At 38.9% G+C, this 19868-nt stretch overlaps 2 protein-coding genes across 4 annotated transcripts in view; one reads left to right on the top strand and one right to left on the bottom strand.

The window, feature by feature from the left end:
* Positions 1 to 19868, bottom strand: part of LOC145979564 (uncharacterized) — a 420647-nt gene that overhangs the window by 270103 nt on the left and 130676 nt on the right. The gene's annotated exons all lie outside the window — the stretch shown is intronic.
* Positions 1 to 19868, top strand: part of sky (GTPase-activating protein skywalker) — a 116372-nt gene that overhangs the window by 30137 nt on the left and 66367 nt on the right. The window contains exon 1 of one of the 3 annotated variants that reach the window (XM_083112277.1): positions 18938 to 19024. The exons of the other annotated variants lie outside the window; for them this stretch is intronic. The gene's annotated coding sequence lies outside the window, so the exon portion shown is untranslated. Of the gene's footprint in view, positions 1 to 18937; positions 19025 to 19868 lie in introns of those variants that run through there. 3 annotated transcript variants of the gene reach the window in all.

Genomic DNA, 19868 nt, shown 5'->3' with positions numbered 1-19868 from the left:
AATATGAAAACAAGAATATTGCAACTATGGGGTGTTCAGCAGCTGATACTGCAGGATTTTCTAAATATAATTTGTCCCCTATTTGTATTTTAAATTCCAAAGTGCCATCATCTTCAGTATAGGCTGTTTCTAATGTATTGGGATCTGTAAAATCCTCTAACTCCACACTGGTGATTTTTACTTTGTTGTCAGCATTTGTTATTGATAAGGTAGGGTAGTGGTGTGCCTGTGGTTGAAGCCAATATTTGATCTTGATTGGTCTCAGTGTGCCTCCAACAAAAAACTGGTAATAAAATTGTGCAGGGGACAGCATATATATTTTGCCACCTGGTGTAAATGGAGAATCATATTCTTTGTTGGGGATGCTGTACAATTCAAGAATTACTGTATGTTTTGGATTCTCGATTATGCCCGTTATTTCTTTTTCTGCTGTAAGCAATCTGCTTGTTACAGATTCAAGGTGCTCATTGATGGTCCTAACAACATCATCATGGCCTGGCTTGATCTTTATGTCCACAACAAGTTTCTTGTATTGTTGCACAATCTCTTGTAGCTGGGTGGCAAAAACAGACAGAGCATTTGCTTGATTGGATTCCATGGTCCCTAGCTGTTGCTTGATATTAGCTACAATTTGTTGCAAATTTTCAACAACTGCCAATTTTGAATTTTGAGCAGTAAGATCATGGACCTGTCTTCTGATATCCTCAAACAAGGCATGCAGTTCATTAATATGTTGATTGGTTGGTAGAGTGGACACTGTCTGAGTGAGTTGTTTGATCTCTGCTTGGATATTCTTGATATCTTCTGATTTCAATATCCTATTCACTGCTCTCTTTATATTTTTAAGTTCCTGTGATGTGGGCAGATTTGACACTGTATTCTGCAAAAATTCAAGTGCCAATTTTACATTGTTTAATTCAGATGCATCAGCCACATTTTGCATAGCATTTTGGAGCAGGGCTATATCAGCCTGAGTGGGTGTTGATTGTTGTAAAATTTCAAGCTTTGTTTGGATATCATCGATCAAGTGATGAAAATGAGATAGTTCAGATTCAGTGTTGAGGTTTTCAAGCTTTGTGATCTGTTCCTGGACACTGACAAGTGTGTCTACAATACCAGGCAGGCGAGATTCTAGTACATTTGCCAAATCACTTTGCACTGCTGCTATTGTACCTTCAAGATGGGTTATGGTACTTTGATTTTTTCCAAAATCTTCATATGTTTCAAGTTGCAGCTTGATATTTGCAACACTCCGAGTTATTGCATTCAAAGCATCAGAAGATGGCAAATTGTTCATAAAATTTTCAAGTGTCTCAATTTTTTCTTTAACCTCGGCTATGGCATTGTTCAAGGGGTCCAGATTAGGTATCTGGAGTGACTGAATCTGTTCCTTTAGAGTGGAAATCACTAGATCAAAATCTTCTTGTGACTTTATGCTTTTGACAATTGTTTGGAGCTGTGTCTGGACATTATTTATCTGCTCTTCCAATTGTTGTTTCAATTGCTCAGAGTTGGTGGCCTGGGTCTTAAATTTGGCTTGAAGAGCTGCTACAGCTTCTTCCAAACTTTGAAAATTATCCAATGTTGCCAGATCAGTATATTTCTGAAGCAGCACTTTGAGTTCAGAATCAATTTTAAGAAGAGGGTCCATGCATTGTGATTGTAAATTTGTAATTTCTAATTGAAGACTGGCATTGAGTGTGGTCTGTAAAGCTTGTAAATCACTTCTTAATTTCCTGACTCTGACATCAAGCATCAGAATCTCATCACTGTGATCTTCATGTCTTGTATGGCCAAATATATCATTAGGCATTTTTATTTTAATGGTTATTTATTATAGAGTATCTAATTCTTAATTCTATAAAAAAGGGTATAAGCTTGTCATATGATCCCGGGACCTCAATATATAAGCAGTCACCAGCAGAAACAGTATAAACAGTGCCAGAAACCATGTTTGAGTGCTTGATTCTATAAATATTTCTCCCTACTGAAATTTTAACATCACCCTCAGGGGTTGTAATAAATTGCAATTGACCACCTACAGGTAATTGGTAATGATTTAAATTATTGTTAAATATGTACAATGTTTTGCCTGTTTCATCATCAACATCTGTAAGTATGCTGTTCAGATGAATAATTAACAAGCCACTCAGTTTAGACAGCATATCAGGAGAGGGTTGTGGTGTTGGCAGATCCATAATAGCCTGTTTTTTGAACCCAAATAAGTTCATAGGCATGTTTATTTATTTCAAATCATGCTCTGTAATTGGGCATTGATTGCCATTTTTCAAATCACAATGCCCCCAAGGTAAAGTATGTATGCCACATGATAAAATGTATCTCTTATCATCATGTGGGTCCAGAGCTACTTTTCTTACAATATTTGAAGTCAGCAAGTGATCCTCACTCTGAATTCTATTTTCTGATGTTCTGATTGAACTCTGGGATTTGAGGCAATTTTCATAATCTTCAAATTGAAGATCTTTTTCAACAGTTACTTTGCCAATACCCTTGGCCTTTTTGGCAGCAACACCACTACATGTTTTAAAACTATACACCTTGGCACTTAACCCAGCAAATTTCACAATAACATCACCAAGTGTCTCATCTTTTAACTTGCCGGGCACTTTTTTGTTGTGGTGTTGAATTCTTGTATGTTCACTGGTATCAAAGTATTGAAACAATTCAGACTGTGCAATATCTTGATAAACATCTTCTGTTTGAATATCAAGAACAAAACTATCCGTATCCATGTACAATAATTTTACACGATCACCATAAAAAGGTTTCAACACCTCATAATACAATATTAACATATGTAATTTGGCCAATTCCAATATCACAGCCCCTACATAAATAGGTTTATCAAACTTGATCTTTGTTTTCTTCATGTTGAAAAGTGCCATGTGCTCATCATAAATTCTTCTATAATTGAAATTAGGCTTTGCAATCAATTTTTTGCTCCGGCTGGGGTCAGTAATTATTTTAACATCGGTATGTTTTCTGACATTTTCAATTGTTTTGCCATACACAGAATTCACCATCAATTTAAACAAGCTCTTATCAAATTGGCTCTTTGCAGATGTTCGAAGCTCCGTGTTTGTATCAATGTATGGTTTCAACCATCTTGAGTGCCTGAACCTCAAAACTTTTCCAATTTTGGTCACTTGAACACCATGTTTCATCAGGAACTGAAGATTTTTGTAATATATGACATAGCCCTGTTTCGGCTCCAGGGTCATCATGAGCTTCTTCTGTTTAGAGCCAGGTGAGCACTGAACCTCAGAAATTGGGGGCAGATCAGAAAATTTATTGTGCAAATCATCAGGAATTGTCAGATCAACCTCTAAGAAGAGGCCATAGTCACTGTCATCAAAATCCTGAAGATCTTCAATATTGAAATTTTCAACCCATTCAAGCCCTGCATATGGCAGTTTATCCATCATGGCATGACCATAGAGGCTGTTTGCATCTACATACAGTATATAATTTGATGGCCGTGCTGGATCATAATCAGGCATATATTTGTTATTTGCTCTGGCATATCTCTGGGAACATTGCACCATCCCTCCTCTTATACATTTCTCCATAAACAGATACTTATCTTGATCGTGGATCAGATCCAATTGCATTTTAGTGTTCAAAAACGTTGCGGCCCATGCTAGGCCCGGGGCACTGTAAAAATACACTGGGTCCAGTTTATAATTTTGCATGGAAGATTTTCTGAATGCCTGCAATATATCAGCTAAGAGGGTGACATCAAGTTTCAAATATGCCATGTGATAATCACCAAATGTCTGGGAATTTAAATTGTTCCACATCAACTGGGCATGGTGATAATCTTCATCAGTGATTCCAGATCCTCTGATTCTGCTGTAAAACGCTTCTTGTGGTGGCAGGGAACACTCATCAAATTTAGAAAAATCTGTGACATAGTCATATGGATATACACCCTTCCGCCTAATTAATTTCAGGTCCTGATTTGGAAACTTGGCACGTGTGATTTTGAATTGATCATCAGGTAATTGATTTGCCAGTGTAGGCAGGCCAGCAGGTAAAAATCTGTAAGAATCAAGAAATCTTATGTGAATAGGAACACCATCAACTTTAATTGTCTTGCTAATAGATATATATTTCTCATCATTTTCAGCTAAAATATTTAAATTCTGTTTCTCAAACCCCTCGTATCTGATCATATGATGGAAATCATAATTGGATGCTCCGTGGCAAAATATGGGGATAAATTTTGGTCTCTTGATCTGAATATTACAGCTATTACACAGGGCCAGTTTATATCGACCATCTGTATGAGAATGGTGATGAACCTTGATATTTATATCTGAAAATTCACAATCACATACCGGGCATTTTTCTGCTTTGTTGAAATCTTCAATCTGTTCCTCTGTTAAAGGCAACATAGGCTTTGATATTAATAAGATGTTAGATGCTATGTCACGGCACACATTTTCTATTCTATGTTTAAATATTTTGATGGCATTTGGTCCCACGTATAAGTATGGCTCACTAGCTACGCCATCCCGTATAACTGTATAACAAAAGCCGGAAGGTTCATGTAGCTGGTATGGTGTACTTGAAGATTCTTCGGGATCTGGATTGCAGAATGCAAGAGGTTTGAGGTTCGATTCAAAATCACAGACAATATATGCTGGGTGTTCCAACAAGGCTTCAAACTTTTTGAATTTGCAATTCTCACTTGGATTGGGCATCACCATATGAACAGGTTTATGATTGCCACAGTATTTCAGATGCTCAATTAACTTGTTTTTTGCAATTTCTACACTCTCTTCACAAACACCATTCACCATTTTTCTACCATCAAATACAGTTAAGCATCTTCTGCACAACTTGAATATTTTTTTATATTTGTCTAGTTGTGTTCTCACTAAAGCTTCAAGATTATGTATCAGAGTGTAATGATATGTGCCATCCCCTTCAATTAAGAGCAGATCAATCGGAATAGCAGATTCATCATCAATTGTACTGATTCTGAGAGGTGCTATCGGGCAATTGCCAGTGGAACAAGTAAATACATTAATGGATAATTGTTTGCCATTGATGTGCCTGCCCCTTTTTTCAAATTTATCAATATTCTGAACAGACATTGGATATTCTAAACCCTCCATTGCATCGTCAAAATCATGTTCATGCTGTTTGTAATAAGTTATTCTCTCTGGATGCCTTGAAACTGGATACAGAGCTGCTAATATACACCACAAAAAGCATTTCTGGTCGGTATTTTCAATATTAACCACGGCTCTTTTGTTTTTGATATTGGCAGGTAATGGCAGATAAGTGGAACCTTGTAATGGGCTGAATTCAGAAATATTAACATATAACTTGTGCGGAGAGCCGCATAGGGTCCATCCGGACTCTTTTGCAGCAAATTCAGAGTGTTTATTATTCAATTGATCTATCAACCTGCTTATTATTGTGTCTGAATTTGCATTTGAATAAACCGGTACAGTTTCTGTTAAGTGGGGATGTATAAATTTTGTGCCGTTTGGTTTCTTATATTGAGTATACAATTTGAGAGACAGCTTATAAGAGCCATTTTGTGCATTAAGAATTGCCTGCACATTAGGATTTACACTGTTCAAGAAATTCTTAATGCCACATCTTGGCTCTGATTCAAACCGGTAATCCCTGAGTTGGGCATTAAAACTGCTACGGATGGGTGCATAGCGTGGCTGTTTTGCTGCTCTGGCATTAACAGGTGCTTCGTGCTTTCTTTTCAGACCAGATGTAGATGGTTGTGCAGAGCAAGTATCTTTATGTGTATATGTGAAGTATTGCATGCTGTATTTTTGTCCGGGTTACAAATTTTTTGGTGTCTGGCCCAATTAGAGCTAAATATATTTTTATTGCATTGATTACAATATTTTTGATTCGGCATTTTTGTTGTTGTTTATTATATACAATTTCCTGGGTTTCAATTCAAAACTTTATACTGGATAAAAATATCAGTTGGGTTCAGCTGTGTGATTTGTATGTATGTGTATGTGTGTATGTATGTATACACTTAATATTTTTGGCTTTGGTATTTATATAAAATTTCCTGGGATTCAAATTTAATCTCTATGGATTAATATTAATAATATTAATCTTATAACAGGTTGTAAAGCCAATAGCCCACAAGTGGAAAAAGAGAATAAATATTCATTCACACTGACCCAGCGCAAATACCTGTACAGACATGCTGGACATGGGACAAATATAAGCTTGACTCTAAATGTGAGTGGATTACAACAAATATCGGATTTTATATTGTTCAATTAAACCAGGTAAGTATGAGAAGCACTGTAAAAACACATCTGCTCTCATCAGCCACGCTCACAATACTGGGTGATGCAATACTCGGGAATTTCTGTAAGTATTGGCGCTGGGGAGAAACGTGCAAAGCAAAAATCAATACTACCGTCTCGGGAATTGTACACACTGACACAGAGGGGGAAACATGCAATCACGGGGCAATACTATAGGGGCGCTCTGCATATTGCATTGTTTTAATATTAGATAAACAAATTGAATAGTATCCAATTAAACTTAAACCCGAAGTAAATATGTATAGGTGGGTATGGATACAAGTTTATAGACAAAAATCTGCTTGAGAGGGAGGTTGATACTTTCCGAAACAAAACTCTTGGGTTAGGCAGGTGCTACACTAGAGCAAAAAACTCATATGGCCATGTTGAGCAAGTTTTAAGTATGTACAAATCAATCTGAGAAGAGCTCTTCTTTTCTGAAAAATTCCCGAGGGCATTTTTACAAAAATCTTAGATTAGACGGAGTTCCACACTAGAGCAAAAAGCTCGTATGGGCATGTTGCGCCTGTTTTAAGTATAGCAAAGCTGCTGGAGGGCTGCTCTTCCTTTCGTGGGTTTATCCCACCACAAACACCACTACTCTGTCTGTCTCTCACTCTGTTTCCTTTGTTTCTCTCTCTTCGTGTTGTTTCTTCTATGGCTTCTATTCGTACTCCGTCTCGGCGATGACACTGAATCTATTCATCCTTCGTCGCCAGGAAAGCTTCAAGTCTTACTGAATGTACTGTTTACACTAGATTTAGGTTATTTATACAGGGTCTCCCAAAAATGAACAATAATTTCAAAGTGAAGTGTCCATTGCATTTTGAAACACTGGCAACTCAACCTTTCGATAAGATACCATGCTCTCAATGCAGATGATCCTGACCACAGAGTGCAGTTTTGGGAGTGGTACTTGGTAATGTGCCAAACAGATGAATTGTATGAAGAGGTTCAGAAGAATATCCTCCGCTTTTTGTACAAGACAAAAGTCGACGAATTGAAGGTAGCCGTTGAACGAGAATGTGCACAAATACCGACTGAAATGATGAGTTTCTTTCAATGTTTGAGATTCCTTTGTTTCGCGTTTCCAGCAGCAGTGCCTGGATAAGGACGATCATCAGTTTGAAAACAGACATTTCAATTATTCATATCAGTAGGTTATGTTAAATTTTGAAAAATTACTCGATGTTAATTGACACCGACTTATAATCAAAGTGTGAATACCATTGACGTGCGGTGACGTCGACACTTGGAGTAGCAGTCAGTGGCGCGCTCAAGGAGGGGGATTGGTGTGGGTCACACCCCTCCCCCCCCCCTTTAGGGCCCAGTATTCCTAAAAAAAATAAGAATGTGAATAACAGGAAAAGATTGCAAAATGAATGAGTACTAAAAAAGTACACAACCCCCACCCACATTCGAAAATAAAAAAACGATTTAATTTGACTACTAAGCCAGAGATCCTGGGTTGGCCATGGGTATTCTTTGTGTGTGTCCCTTCATCATTTTTATCGTATCATCTTCGCGATTAGCCAAAAGTGGCGGAAAAGCGAAGTAAAATAAACCAAATCGAGCATTCAATCAATTATTTGATTTCATTTTTGTTACTTAGCGTCGCTTTTTTGTCACATTTGGTTAATTGCGAAGATGATGCGATAAAATTAATGAAGGGACAAACACAAAGAACACCCATGTCCAGGTCGGGGTTCAAACCCGGAACTCCTGGTGTCGTAGCGCGTTGTGATAACCACTCCCCCACGGTTGGTTTATTTGGTGTTTTAAGTACATTTTGTGCACAGAAACAAAACAGGTAACAACACACAACACACTTTTTTGTAGTTTCTTCAATGATATTCATTTGCCTTTTTAGTTCAGAGATACATTTTCCATTCCAAACTATTTCATTATTCACTGCAGCACATAGGGCAAGAACGCGCACTCATCACGGGTTCGAATCCTGGCCTGGAGTGTTTATATGAGGTCCTTTCATCAATTTCATCATATCATCACTCATCCTCATTTTCGCGACAACCAAACGTGGCAGAAAAGCGAAGTAAAATAAACCAAACCAACAACAATATGAACGTGCGTTCTCTTGCCCAAATAAATACATCCGTATTTATGACTATTAGAGGCCAAGAGATTAGTATATTTAAATAAAACACTACTAAAATGAGAGTGAGATAGAGCCTGAGCACATATTCGTAATTTAATCATTATATATTCCATATTTGAAAAAAAAACGCATAACATTATTGTTTGCACATAACACGTTCCCATTTCATAAATAATAAAACTACATCCCATATTATACATACATATTGTACAACGTGTAAAAGGTTGTGTAAATACAGAGAACATAAGTACTGCAGAAAATTTTACCCTGAGTTCTTTAGAGGATTTACAAAAAAATCTGTGAGAAACTAATCCCCTATCTGTCCTATAGGAGATAGACTGGGGGACCTGAAAGCCTGGGCTTTCAACCATTGCAGCGGGGGGCGAGGGGGCAAGGAAAGTAGAGGTAGAAATCTTCCTTTTCCTTCGGGAGGCCGTTTCTACCTGGAAACTGGTCAGGCGGAGGAAGAGAGAGCTAGGGTATCCAGCCAGCTTTGCCCGCGGACGAGAAGCGCGTGGAAAAGAAAGTGTTACGTATGAACTGTGGCTTTAACAAGACAATAAATATTGTGATTTGAATATAATTCGAGATGTGAGATTGATTGATCTATCTCTGCTAGACTAGCTACTCCTCAGTGCACGTCACTGGTGAATACATTTCATTGGGCTTCGTCTCGATACCAGAAAAGAATCGGAGAAAAAATACAAGTGTGTTTGGCAAGCCGAAGAAGTTCCCATGCACAGAAAGAGATCGGAAAAGAACACTCGGACAAAAATTCCCTCGTGCAAGTGCATGACCATTCTTCATCCGTGGATTGCAAAACATCCCGTTGACCTCCAGCAGCCATTTCAGGGCAGTTTATTTTCAAGGCGACGCCTAAACGCTTTGTTGACCGAGAAAGCGAAAGCATATTTGACGCTCTGTCACGTAGGCCATTTCATCCTGCCTTCCGCTCGTTTGTATGTTCTCGTGTTTCGTCCAACCGGATCCTGTGGCAGAGTGTTCGTCACTCATCCCAATCTTCGCAAATTAGCCAAGAGGCACAAAATGCGAAGTAAAATAAACTAAATCAATCAATCAAACGTGTTTCGTTCACGCCACTGTTTCCGACTTCTGGAACACAATTTTCGCTAAATCTACACATAAAAATAACTAAATCTGCCTTATTTTAAAGCTGAGCGGAAATGATAGGAAATATTCATGGGAGTGGGTCAGTTATTTATACAGGATGTCCACATGAAACCTCACTGATTTCAAATTACAATTGTGAGGAAACTATTCGACATAGAGCCTTCCGGTTTGCGGCATCACGTAGAGCAACTCAATTTTTTATCTTTTTTATTTTTATATTTGTGTGCTGAGTAATTAACAACGATGACGACAGCACAAGAGAGAGAGAGAGAGAGAGGGAGTAGTGCGTGGTGTGGTATGCGGAAACGAAATCTCCAATTTCAGTGCAAGGACATTTCGGACGTGCCTTTGGACAGGAGCCATCAGACGTAAATACAATTAAGGCTTGGTATGACATGTTCCTAGCTACCGGGAGTGTTAACCAACAGTCAGGTTCGGGCAGAAAGCGCACATCTGATGAAACGGCAGACGTGATCAGGGAGGCCTTCGAGAGCCGCGATCCATACTTAACCCCTCTGGATTTCTTCTTCTGGGGTTATGTAAAAGACACGGTCTACACTCCACCTGTACGTAACCTTCGTGATCTCCGCAGGAGAATTGAGAATGCCATAAATCCACCATCACCATGGTAGTGTGCACAAGGGTCTAGAAAGAGTATCGGCTAGACATTTTGAAAGTTACGAAAGGAGCCAACGTAGAAGTGCACTAATGGAAGAGAAAAAAAAAAAAAAACAACTTTTTGAGTTGATTTACATGATGCCGCAAACCGAAAGGCTCTATGTCGAATAGTTTACTTACAATTGTAATTTGTAATTAGGGAGCTTTCATATGGACACCCAGGGCCGGATTAACCTATGGGCAACTGGGGCAATTGACCCGGGGCCCCCACCAAAAGGAAGCTGTGAAGGGCCTCCACCAAAAAAAGCTGTTAACCAGCTGGTTATGCTTGTGAAAAATTACATAAGCAGTTGTATTTTAAAAAATTTAAAAACCTTCAATATTGTTGTATGTCTACACTCTTCTGGATCCAATTGTAGCACAGCTCTCAGTCGATCTGTTTGTAGATATCTGAAGCTCAGTATACTTTATACCATGGATGATTTGGCTGTGGTGTGGAAATAAGGCACACTTATTTACCAACAATCAATTCTCAGATACGATTAAGATAATAAATACTCCTACAAAGTACATAACTTTCTTTCGTTAATAACATCAAAAATGAAAATTAGTGAAAAACAGGCTTCGTGCTACCATGGGACAGGATCGCTTATCCAATCTTTGTTTATTAAGCATTGAACATAAACTTCTTCGTGAATTGGACTTCGATGATATAGTAGATGAATTTTCAGCGACAAAGGCAAGAAAAGTGTGTCTACTATAAGTGTTAAGCCTTTGGGAATTTTCTTGAAGAAAGTGTAGTTACTACAATTTCCACAATGAACCTGTCGGTAATTGTCCAGTAGATGGACCGTGCATATGTAGTGACATATTTACTCTTAATTGTAAATAATATCATTTATAATAAATTGTGTACGTAAGTGCAGTCTACTGCTCAGTTCTCTGTTTCCGTCTGAACCCCCTTAGTATTTAACATATATTGTAGTTACGGTGTTCACTCTTCATAATACACTGTAAACATTTAGACGCAGAATTTTGCTGCTGCTATAGCGCTACAATTTTCGTCCTGTAACCTTATTTTACTCCGCTATTCTCCCTGCAAACCTATCTGCGATATGTTCGATTGTGAATGAATACTGATTCTAAAATCAGGTCTACCATTTCAACTGCTGAAAATTGGTGGTTAACATATTGAGCTAATAAAGCCCCTAGTACATTTTGCCCAGGGGCCTCCACAAACATTGATACGGCACTGTGGACACCCTATACTCTGTCACAGCTAACTGTGGAGCAGGCAAACGAAAACAAGTCTCTGGGCTAGTAGTGACGCGAGACGTCTGCACCAATGAACACGTAAGAGGAACGGAATTGCGTGGAGTGGAGGAAAGCGACTGAAGTTACCAGCCTTCCCAGCAGCGTGCACTGCTTCTCTCTGGCCAATAGATTTCCTTCGCTTCTCCGACGCAATGCTCGTCCTTGCTCAACAGTTATAGCTGCGACAGGGTATAATTTTTTCACAACAGCCCATTTTATGATCATTTTGGATCTAAATTTATCCTCACAGCCTCCTAAAACCGGCCTGGATAAATCCATGCTTCCAGTGTATTCATTACGCGTACACAGCAGTGGCGACGATTAGAGGGGCTTTGGGGGGCAATTCCCCGCTACTTTTTGTCCTCACTGTCTACCAAGAGAAAGCAAACTGTCCTTCCCCCCCCCCCCGCACTTTTGGCACCCAATCGCCGCTACTGCTGCACAATGTTTTAATTATGATTTCTATAATAATAAAAGCCTCGATAGTCGAAAAGAGCCACACGTTTTCGAAAATATAATAATACAATTTGAAAGAACATACCTTGGACACTTAAAAGTTCCATTCACTTGCCAACATCCGTGGCGGAGTGGTTATCACAGTGCGCCACGACGTCAGAGGTCCCGGGTTCCAATCCCGGCCTGGGCATGGCTGTTCTTTATACATCCCTTCATCAATTTCATCATATCATCACTCATCGTCATCCTTCGCAATTAACCAAAAGTGGCAGAAAAGAGAAACAAAATTAACCCAATCAATCAATCAATGTCCAGTCACTTAATTCTGACCCTAATGCCAACACACAAAATATTTTTAGACCCTAATGCCAACACACAAAATATTTTTAGGTGGCGTGATTGTCTTGCGGAATGATTTATTGTTGCTGTCTTTTAACCTTTTCTCTGTAAGTAATAGTTTTTATCGTTTAGTGATCCTTATGCAGAGCAACTCTGTTGGACTGATGACGAACCAATCTCAGCGACACCTTGCTCCGCGAAAATCCAATGAAGCTGATATTTCATAATAAGTGGTTTATTATATATATATAAACCTAGATGCATACGAGTTCGGGAAGAAACTATAGAATGCGACTTACAATTTCTCCTGAAACCGTCAGCAAATATTCCTCTGGTCTAAAAATATTATTTTTGTTCCAGCCCCACGTGCTAAAACCTGAATTGATCTAAATTCCCTACATTTAGTAAGTTTTAGCTATAGTTGGTAACTCTGCTCCATGAGCGAATGCAATGCCTATAAGACCATGGTTGTATGAAAACTGTGTTTACTCTTTTTATTATACTTGCTTGTTTACGGATGCTATTTTCCCAAGGAACTTAGGGATGCATAGGGCAAATTTCGTGTGGCAAGGGACCCAATCCTCCCCGAGGTTTTCATAAAATCAGATAATTACTTTCAGAAAAACTACTGTATTTCTAGTAAGTGATAACTTAGAAATGAAATAATGCATATCCGTAAAATCAGAAGTATCTATTTCGCTTATAATTACATCCACAACAAGGTACTAGTTCTTTTATGAAACGAAAATGAAGAGTCGAAACTAAGGCTGGCCGACCTCCGTGGCAGAGTGGTTAGCTGTTAGCACATCGTGCTCCGACGCCAGGAGTTCCGGGTTCGAATCCTGGCCTGTATATGGGCATTCTTTCGTCAATCTAATCATATCACCACTCACCCTCATCTTCGCGATTAGCAGAAAAGCGAAGTAAAATAAACCAAATCAATAGATCAACACAAAGGCGAGACCAAACCTTCTCTAATCTCGTCTCGGTGCTATCAATAGTTGAAAGAGCGGGAAGAATGACGTAATAAACCAGTTACAATAATTACAAAGCATTATCATCACATTATCTTGAAACAACACTCAGATTGTTTAATAAAGAGATGATAACATTTAATAATCTCTTGTAACTTATCTCTTCACTGTTCACCATATGACAAATTACTCACCTTTTCTTTTCCCTAAATAACGCCTACAAGTGTAATTTTACAACGATGACTAAACGGCATGTTATATTTAGTAATGTCTAGTTACTGGAAATGTATATTTGGTAGTAGAGTTATCTTGATATGTCATTTCGAAAGCGAAGGATTTTTAATGAAATCTGATGTCTCAGTGTTTGTACTAGAGAATCTAGGACAATTGCGATGAAGCCAAAATTACGGACAATTGCGGTGAAGGTGAAGGTCATTTTTCAAATTAATGATAGGACAATTGCCACCATCAGGACCTAACCTAACCTAAGCAAAGGCGCCATAGAACTAATAATGCTGTAGAAGGTTGGAACAACAAAATAAATAGGTGGCTTGGAAGACCGCATCCAAAAATTCATGCTGTTCTGGCCTGCCTCACGAGCCAAGCAGAAGACACCAACATCAAGTACTACATGCGGATGGAACTTAATCTAGAAGGTCAGAAAAGGAAGAAGCGTGACAATAAAATCTACGAGAGAGTTGGAAAGTGTATTCGCACATATAAGGAAACGGTTGACTTCAGAAGGTGTCGGCTCTAGCCCATGTTCAAAAGCTTGATTGCACCAAATTCCCAGCCAAGTTTGGCGAAGCACCTCCGTGCTGACAAGAAATAAAAGAAGAGAGACTAGTAATAACAAAAATACGAGAATGAGGAAATAGTTATGACTGACGATGTGTGGAATAAACTGATTTTAAACATGCCAAAGTGGTTGTAATGCAAGTACATTTACAGGATACTTTGCCAGTGTCAAGCCTGGAGAAAGTGTGAGAGGAATCAGTGTTCTATTCGAAAATATCAATATTTCACATAATTCTCTGGCAAGAGGTATTGTACGGGGTGTTAAGTCACCCTTCAATTTGATAGAAGATCTAAAATGCCATCGCAATTGTTCACTCGCCCTTTTACATCTAACTGTGCTTGTCCGCCATCGCAATTGTCCAGCTACCAACCCGGGACCCCTTGATTACAAGGCGACGACGGTACCACTAAGCCATCGGGAAGGCCCTACGGCCATGGACGTCCGCAGGATTTTTTCCAGGGAGGGGAAAGGAAGGTATTTTTTTTCCAGGGGGGCAAACAAGGCACATTTTCTCCAAAAATAGTGTTGTTCCCTAAAAAAAAAACATTGCTTAAATTTGAATTTATGATGTTCATGCAATAATTAACACATATTATTGTGGCTAAAATGAAATTATATGTGTGAAATACATAATTTTTGGTTGACTTCCATTTTCCAGGGGGGGGGGCCACGGCCCCCCCTTGCACCCCCTTCCGGACGCCCATGCCTACGGCTAGATAGATTACAACTGATTTTCTTCATGTGGTAGTTGGATCAGCTACTTTCTTTCGTGTATCCAATAGTTACTATTTTCCTTGTTCACTATTATCAGCGGAGCGAAGGAGGAAGTTTTTAATAAATATTTTGCAAATCGACAACAATATTGATATTGTAAGAGATCGGTATTTCTATATTTTTCTTTGTTAGGTTATCAATGCTGAATTATCTATAGCCAAATAACATCGCTATTCTCGTGAACGGCAGAAAAATCACCGAGGTGTTTCAAATTTGTAAAATATTATTATTTTAAATTTTTTTCATGAAATATAACTCCGCCATAGACTCATCATCAGTGAAAGTTGGTCATAACTTGGGTTGCCAATACGTCTAGCACCATTATGTGTGTAAAAACGTTCGTGAGTATTTGAGAAGGACGATAACAGTTCTGGACGCGAGGCTGAAGTGCACACCCATAGAGCCAGACCACCATCCGCCACTGTAACGCAAGTAAAGTAATGCAAAGTAATGAAGTACAGTTACAATTACTCGAGCGAGTTCGGTAGCTCGTTACTAACGTGTTAACTCGGCGGTTATCTTAATCATATATCAGCTCCAAATTGCTAACGACTGTCCTCACAACGATTTGCAGTTAGAATGACCACTGTTTCCTGGCCAGCCAGGAAACATTTTCAGGGATGAGGGTTCCCTCATAATTGTTTCCTTGGGCGTCGCCAGAAATTTGAATCATAGAAATAATAACACTAATAATTATTATGTAATAATAATAATTCAAATTTGATGATGATAAAACATTTTTTCCAAAATTTATTATTATTATTGCTGTTATTATCTCCTTGAGGAGACTTTTCAACTCGATCCATCAGATGAGTGAATATGCAGTGCAACTTTTTTTTTTTTAACGTTTCATGCAGTGTGTATTGAAATGCATAGTTATTATATTAAAATTTAGATAGGTACCTTCAAGAAAAGCTTTAAAGGCTAGAGGGAAAATTTAGTCATAAAGTTTATGTTGTTTGACGTGTCACATAAAACTTATTTCTTTGAATTTTGAAAACTGTGAATCCAGTTATTCTTTAGACTAAATTGTAGAATATTAAAAAAGGAAGAAATAAACATAACCTTGTGCTTGCACTGTAACCTCAATATTTCGATTTCGACGCACTTTTTCTTTGATTATTCTGGTTTAATACTAACTAGATGAACTTTATTTCGGTTACGAGGGTCACTATTTATATTTTGAGCCTTGGCAACACTGATTGAAGTTAGGCGCGATTTGACGTTTGCACGGAATCGTCTGGCATTATTGACCATAACGTACTTCAAATGTTTTGTCAATAGCTTGATTTGTGTTGTTTATGTTGCCTTGGAGATTGCGCGACAACAATAAAATGGAATTATATCGTGAACATTCTCGTGCGATGATTTTTTACGATTTTCGACGTGGATTATCAAGACAAGAGGGCATCGATCAACTTACTTCCACATTTGGCGATGAAGCCCCATCCTTGGCCACTGTGAAACGCTGGTATAACGAATTTAATCGTGGCCGCCATTCACTCACCGACGAGATTCGCGAAGGTCGTCCAAAATCAGTTGTTGTTCAAGAAAACATTGATGCTGTGCAAAACCTAATACTGCAAGATCGTCATGTGACATACTGTGAGATTGAGGCAACCGGTATGTTCTCGTTGGATCCCACACAATTTGACAAAAACTCAAAAAGACGCTCGCGTCAATTGGTGCAAACAAATGCTCAATAAATACAATCGTGGTGCTTCAAAAGACGTATATAAGATTGTAACAGGTGACGAATCATGGATATATGCATATGAGCCGGAACGTAAACAGCAGTCGACTGTATGGGTGTTTCAAGATGAACCCAATCCAACAAAAGTTGTTCACGCTCGAAGCACATCGAAACAAACGGTCGCCAGTTTTTTCGGGAAAACTGGTCATGTGGCAACTGTGCCTTTAGAGGAACGTAGAACGGTCAACTCTGAATGGTACACAACAATTTGTTTGCCAGAGGTCTTCGGTCAAATACAGAAAACAAAGAAACGCCGTCGGATCATTCTTCATCAAGACAATGCCAGCTGTCACACATCTCGTCTAACAACCGACTTTATGAACAGTCAAAAAATCGAATTGATGGGTCATCCGCCGTACAGTCCTGATTTGGCACCCAATGACTTCTTCTTGTTCCCGAATGTCAAGAATAAATTGCGTGGACAACGATTTTCGTCGGCGGAAGACGCTGTTGATGCGTTCAAAAACCATATTATGGAGGTGTCTCAAGAAGATTGGAAAAACTGCTTTGACAAATGGTTCGAACGAATGCAAAAGTGTATTGACCATAAAGGAGAATACTTCGAAAAACAATAAAGCAGTTTTCAATGCCAAATTCCCTTTTTTTCATTGTTAGGCTCAAAATATAAATAGTGACCCTGGTATCTATCTTCTAAATATATAAAAATGGATGTATGTGTGTATAGTATATGGATGTTTGTTCCGGCATAACTCTCGAACGCCTGGAGCAATTTCAACCAAACTTGGTACACATATGACTTACAATCTGGAAGGAAATACTGTGGGGGTAAGACACCCCTGGCACCCCTAGGGATGGGGGTGGGAAGGGGTGACATGTAAAAATAATCGAAAACGACCGATATTAGTGTGGAATCCATAGCTTTCGGGGGCGCTAAGATGAATAGTGACACTCCCAATGCCGTTCAATTTATTTATTCTTGCTCTTGGAGGTCAAACTAAAAATGTTGTTTATAATCAATTTTTGAGTTAATTTAATATTATAGTAAATTTGTAAAATATTTTACATTATAATTTGTATATTGTACTTATACTTCTAAATACCTGTAAATAAAATTAGTAACATTTTACACTATAGTTAGAATTTATTATTTTCCTGTCTCCGAGCAAGGCCGGATAATCAGCTAGTTAACAATAAAAAATAACAAACGTTCTGCTATTTTGTAACTTGCATTAATCGATGCCAGTTCCAGGGAGTAGGGGGGGTATGGGCTGGTTTTCACTCAAGTTTCAGGAATTCCAAATGTCGGGAAATTCTAGCTCGATCGTCCTAGCATTGTCTCCCTGTGTATTTTTGTGAAGCTTTGAAATTTTTTTTGCAAATGAGTTACAAATTTTGGTTTATGAACTTCAATTAATTCAACATACCGGAAATTTACGGAGGGGAGGGGGTTTGAACCCTAGCACCCCCCTCTAAATTCGGCCATGAATGGCCATATGCACCATGTAACCCATGTTGCAGAAGATGCAACATCTGAAACTTCACAACCGTGCAAGCTCACTTTATCTTATCTATTACCTAATCAGCGTGCCAGTACGTCACGAACTTATGACCATAATATCACTTGCATTAAATCGAGGTCATGCGCTATCTTCGTAGTTTATAACACTATGAGATTTAAATGGCAAGGAACTGCTTTACGGCTTTCAGATGACAAATGCGATTTCAGGGTAACGGATGTTAATCTCTTGCAAGTTCGTTAGTCCGAATGGGGAGAAGATAAGAGTATGTTGTTTGAAGATGTTTTTCGCCGAAACAGCTTGCGGAAGATATCTATTACAAGAACATTAGAACTTAAAGCTGTTGTTGGCCATTATCGAGTAAATATATATTGTTTGACGTGATGTTCTGTCATTTGAAGTTGTGCGTTGGGCTGCATGTTATAGCGAAGTGATTCAAGATTTCGTGCAGGCTTATCATGAGGACTTTCTGTTCAAAAACTTTGAAATAGAAGTAAGTGTTCTTATTTTGCACTTTATACAGCAATAGGATAATATCAGTATTATTTGAAGTGTTGGGGTCAAGCAGTGCATCAAATAATTTCAAAATAATTCAACTTCTACAACGTGTATCTATTTGTCTGTGATCAATGGCGTACTCAGGATTTCTTTTCTGGAGGGGCTGAGATTATAAAGGTGGATAGCACATAGCTGCTTCTAAGGAGACGGTATACACTACAAGCTTTTTCCATATTTAAAACTTTCTACTCTCAAAAATGGGAATCGGGGCTCATTTTATGGGGGTTTTGCATTTAATACTCTGGTTTTTCCACATTTCTTCACTCCATTTATTATTAGAAAGTTTTAATTTTCTCCAAATTTCGGAGGGGACTGTAGCCCCATCAGCCCTCCCGCCGCTCTGCGTACGTCAGTGTCTGTAATCAAAAGCTTCAGCCATCTTCAAGAGTTGGTAAGTAATTTTCGAGTCACATCTGTTATCTCTGTTGTGGAACACTAATCATATCATAAATACATACATTTGTGTAATAAAGAAAAGAAAGGACAAAAAAGGACTAGAAACTTCATGCGCTTGCACCAAGGTCAAATATGTTTTCTTCGGGTACGCGCTCCAGGCACTTCTGATTGGTTATAGGAGGCCTAGATGTTTTTATGTCATTTTTATTACTTTTCGGTGTTTTTTCCCCGTTGTATTGTACCGCACGTTTCCTGCCAAATATACTACCTATAAAATTATACCTTATTGTGCTTTTAAACTAGTTTTTTAACGTTGCCATTGCCTATCACACACCATCCCCAGCATCCCGCAAAGTCCCTCAATGCGGCCCGCCCTGGCCCCATGAAAATTACATGCATGCAGGACTCTTTGTATATTTGTAGTTATCCCGCTTTACCTTTCCTCATGAAACAAGCCTCGACTCATCCAACCTTCACCAGATTGACCTATTTTCCCTACCAGCGTACATTCTTGCATTCCATGAAGGGGTAGCTGTGGCGTCGATTAAGCAAGTTGATTGACAGGTTACTTCTGAAGTACAAAAATACCTTGCTGGCGCTGGGGGACTTACTTTGCTGGGGGAGGGAAGCGTGCATACTTTCTGTCGCCTCTGAGTTTGGTTTGAGTTGGTGTTTTAAGTCCACTTTATGCACAGTAAGGCTAATCGGGACTGGACCTACAGTTTAAAGTGGGATCCGAACCACTTGTGCCTCCACCGGGTATCGAACCCGGGACCCCTTGATTACAAGGCAATGACGCTACCACTGCGCCATGGGGGAGGCCCCCTGTCGCCTATGAG

Source organism: Lepisma saccharinum, chromosome 26 (genome assembly GCF_977018435.1).
Source record: "Lepisma saccharinum chromosome 26, izLepSacc3.1, whole genome shotgun sequence".
Taxonomy (NCBI): Eukaryota; Metazoa; Arthropoda; class Insecta; order Zygentoma; family Lepismatidae; genus Lepisma; species Lepisma saccharinum.
This window is presented reverse-complemented; position numbering and strand designations above follow the sequence as displayed.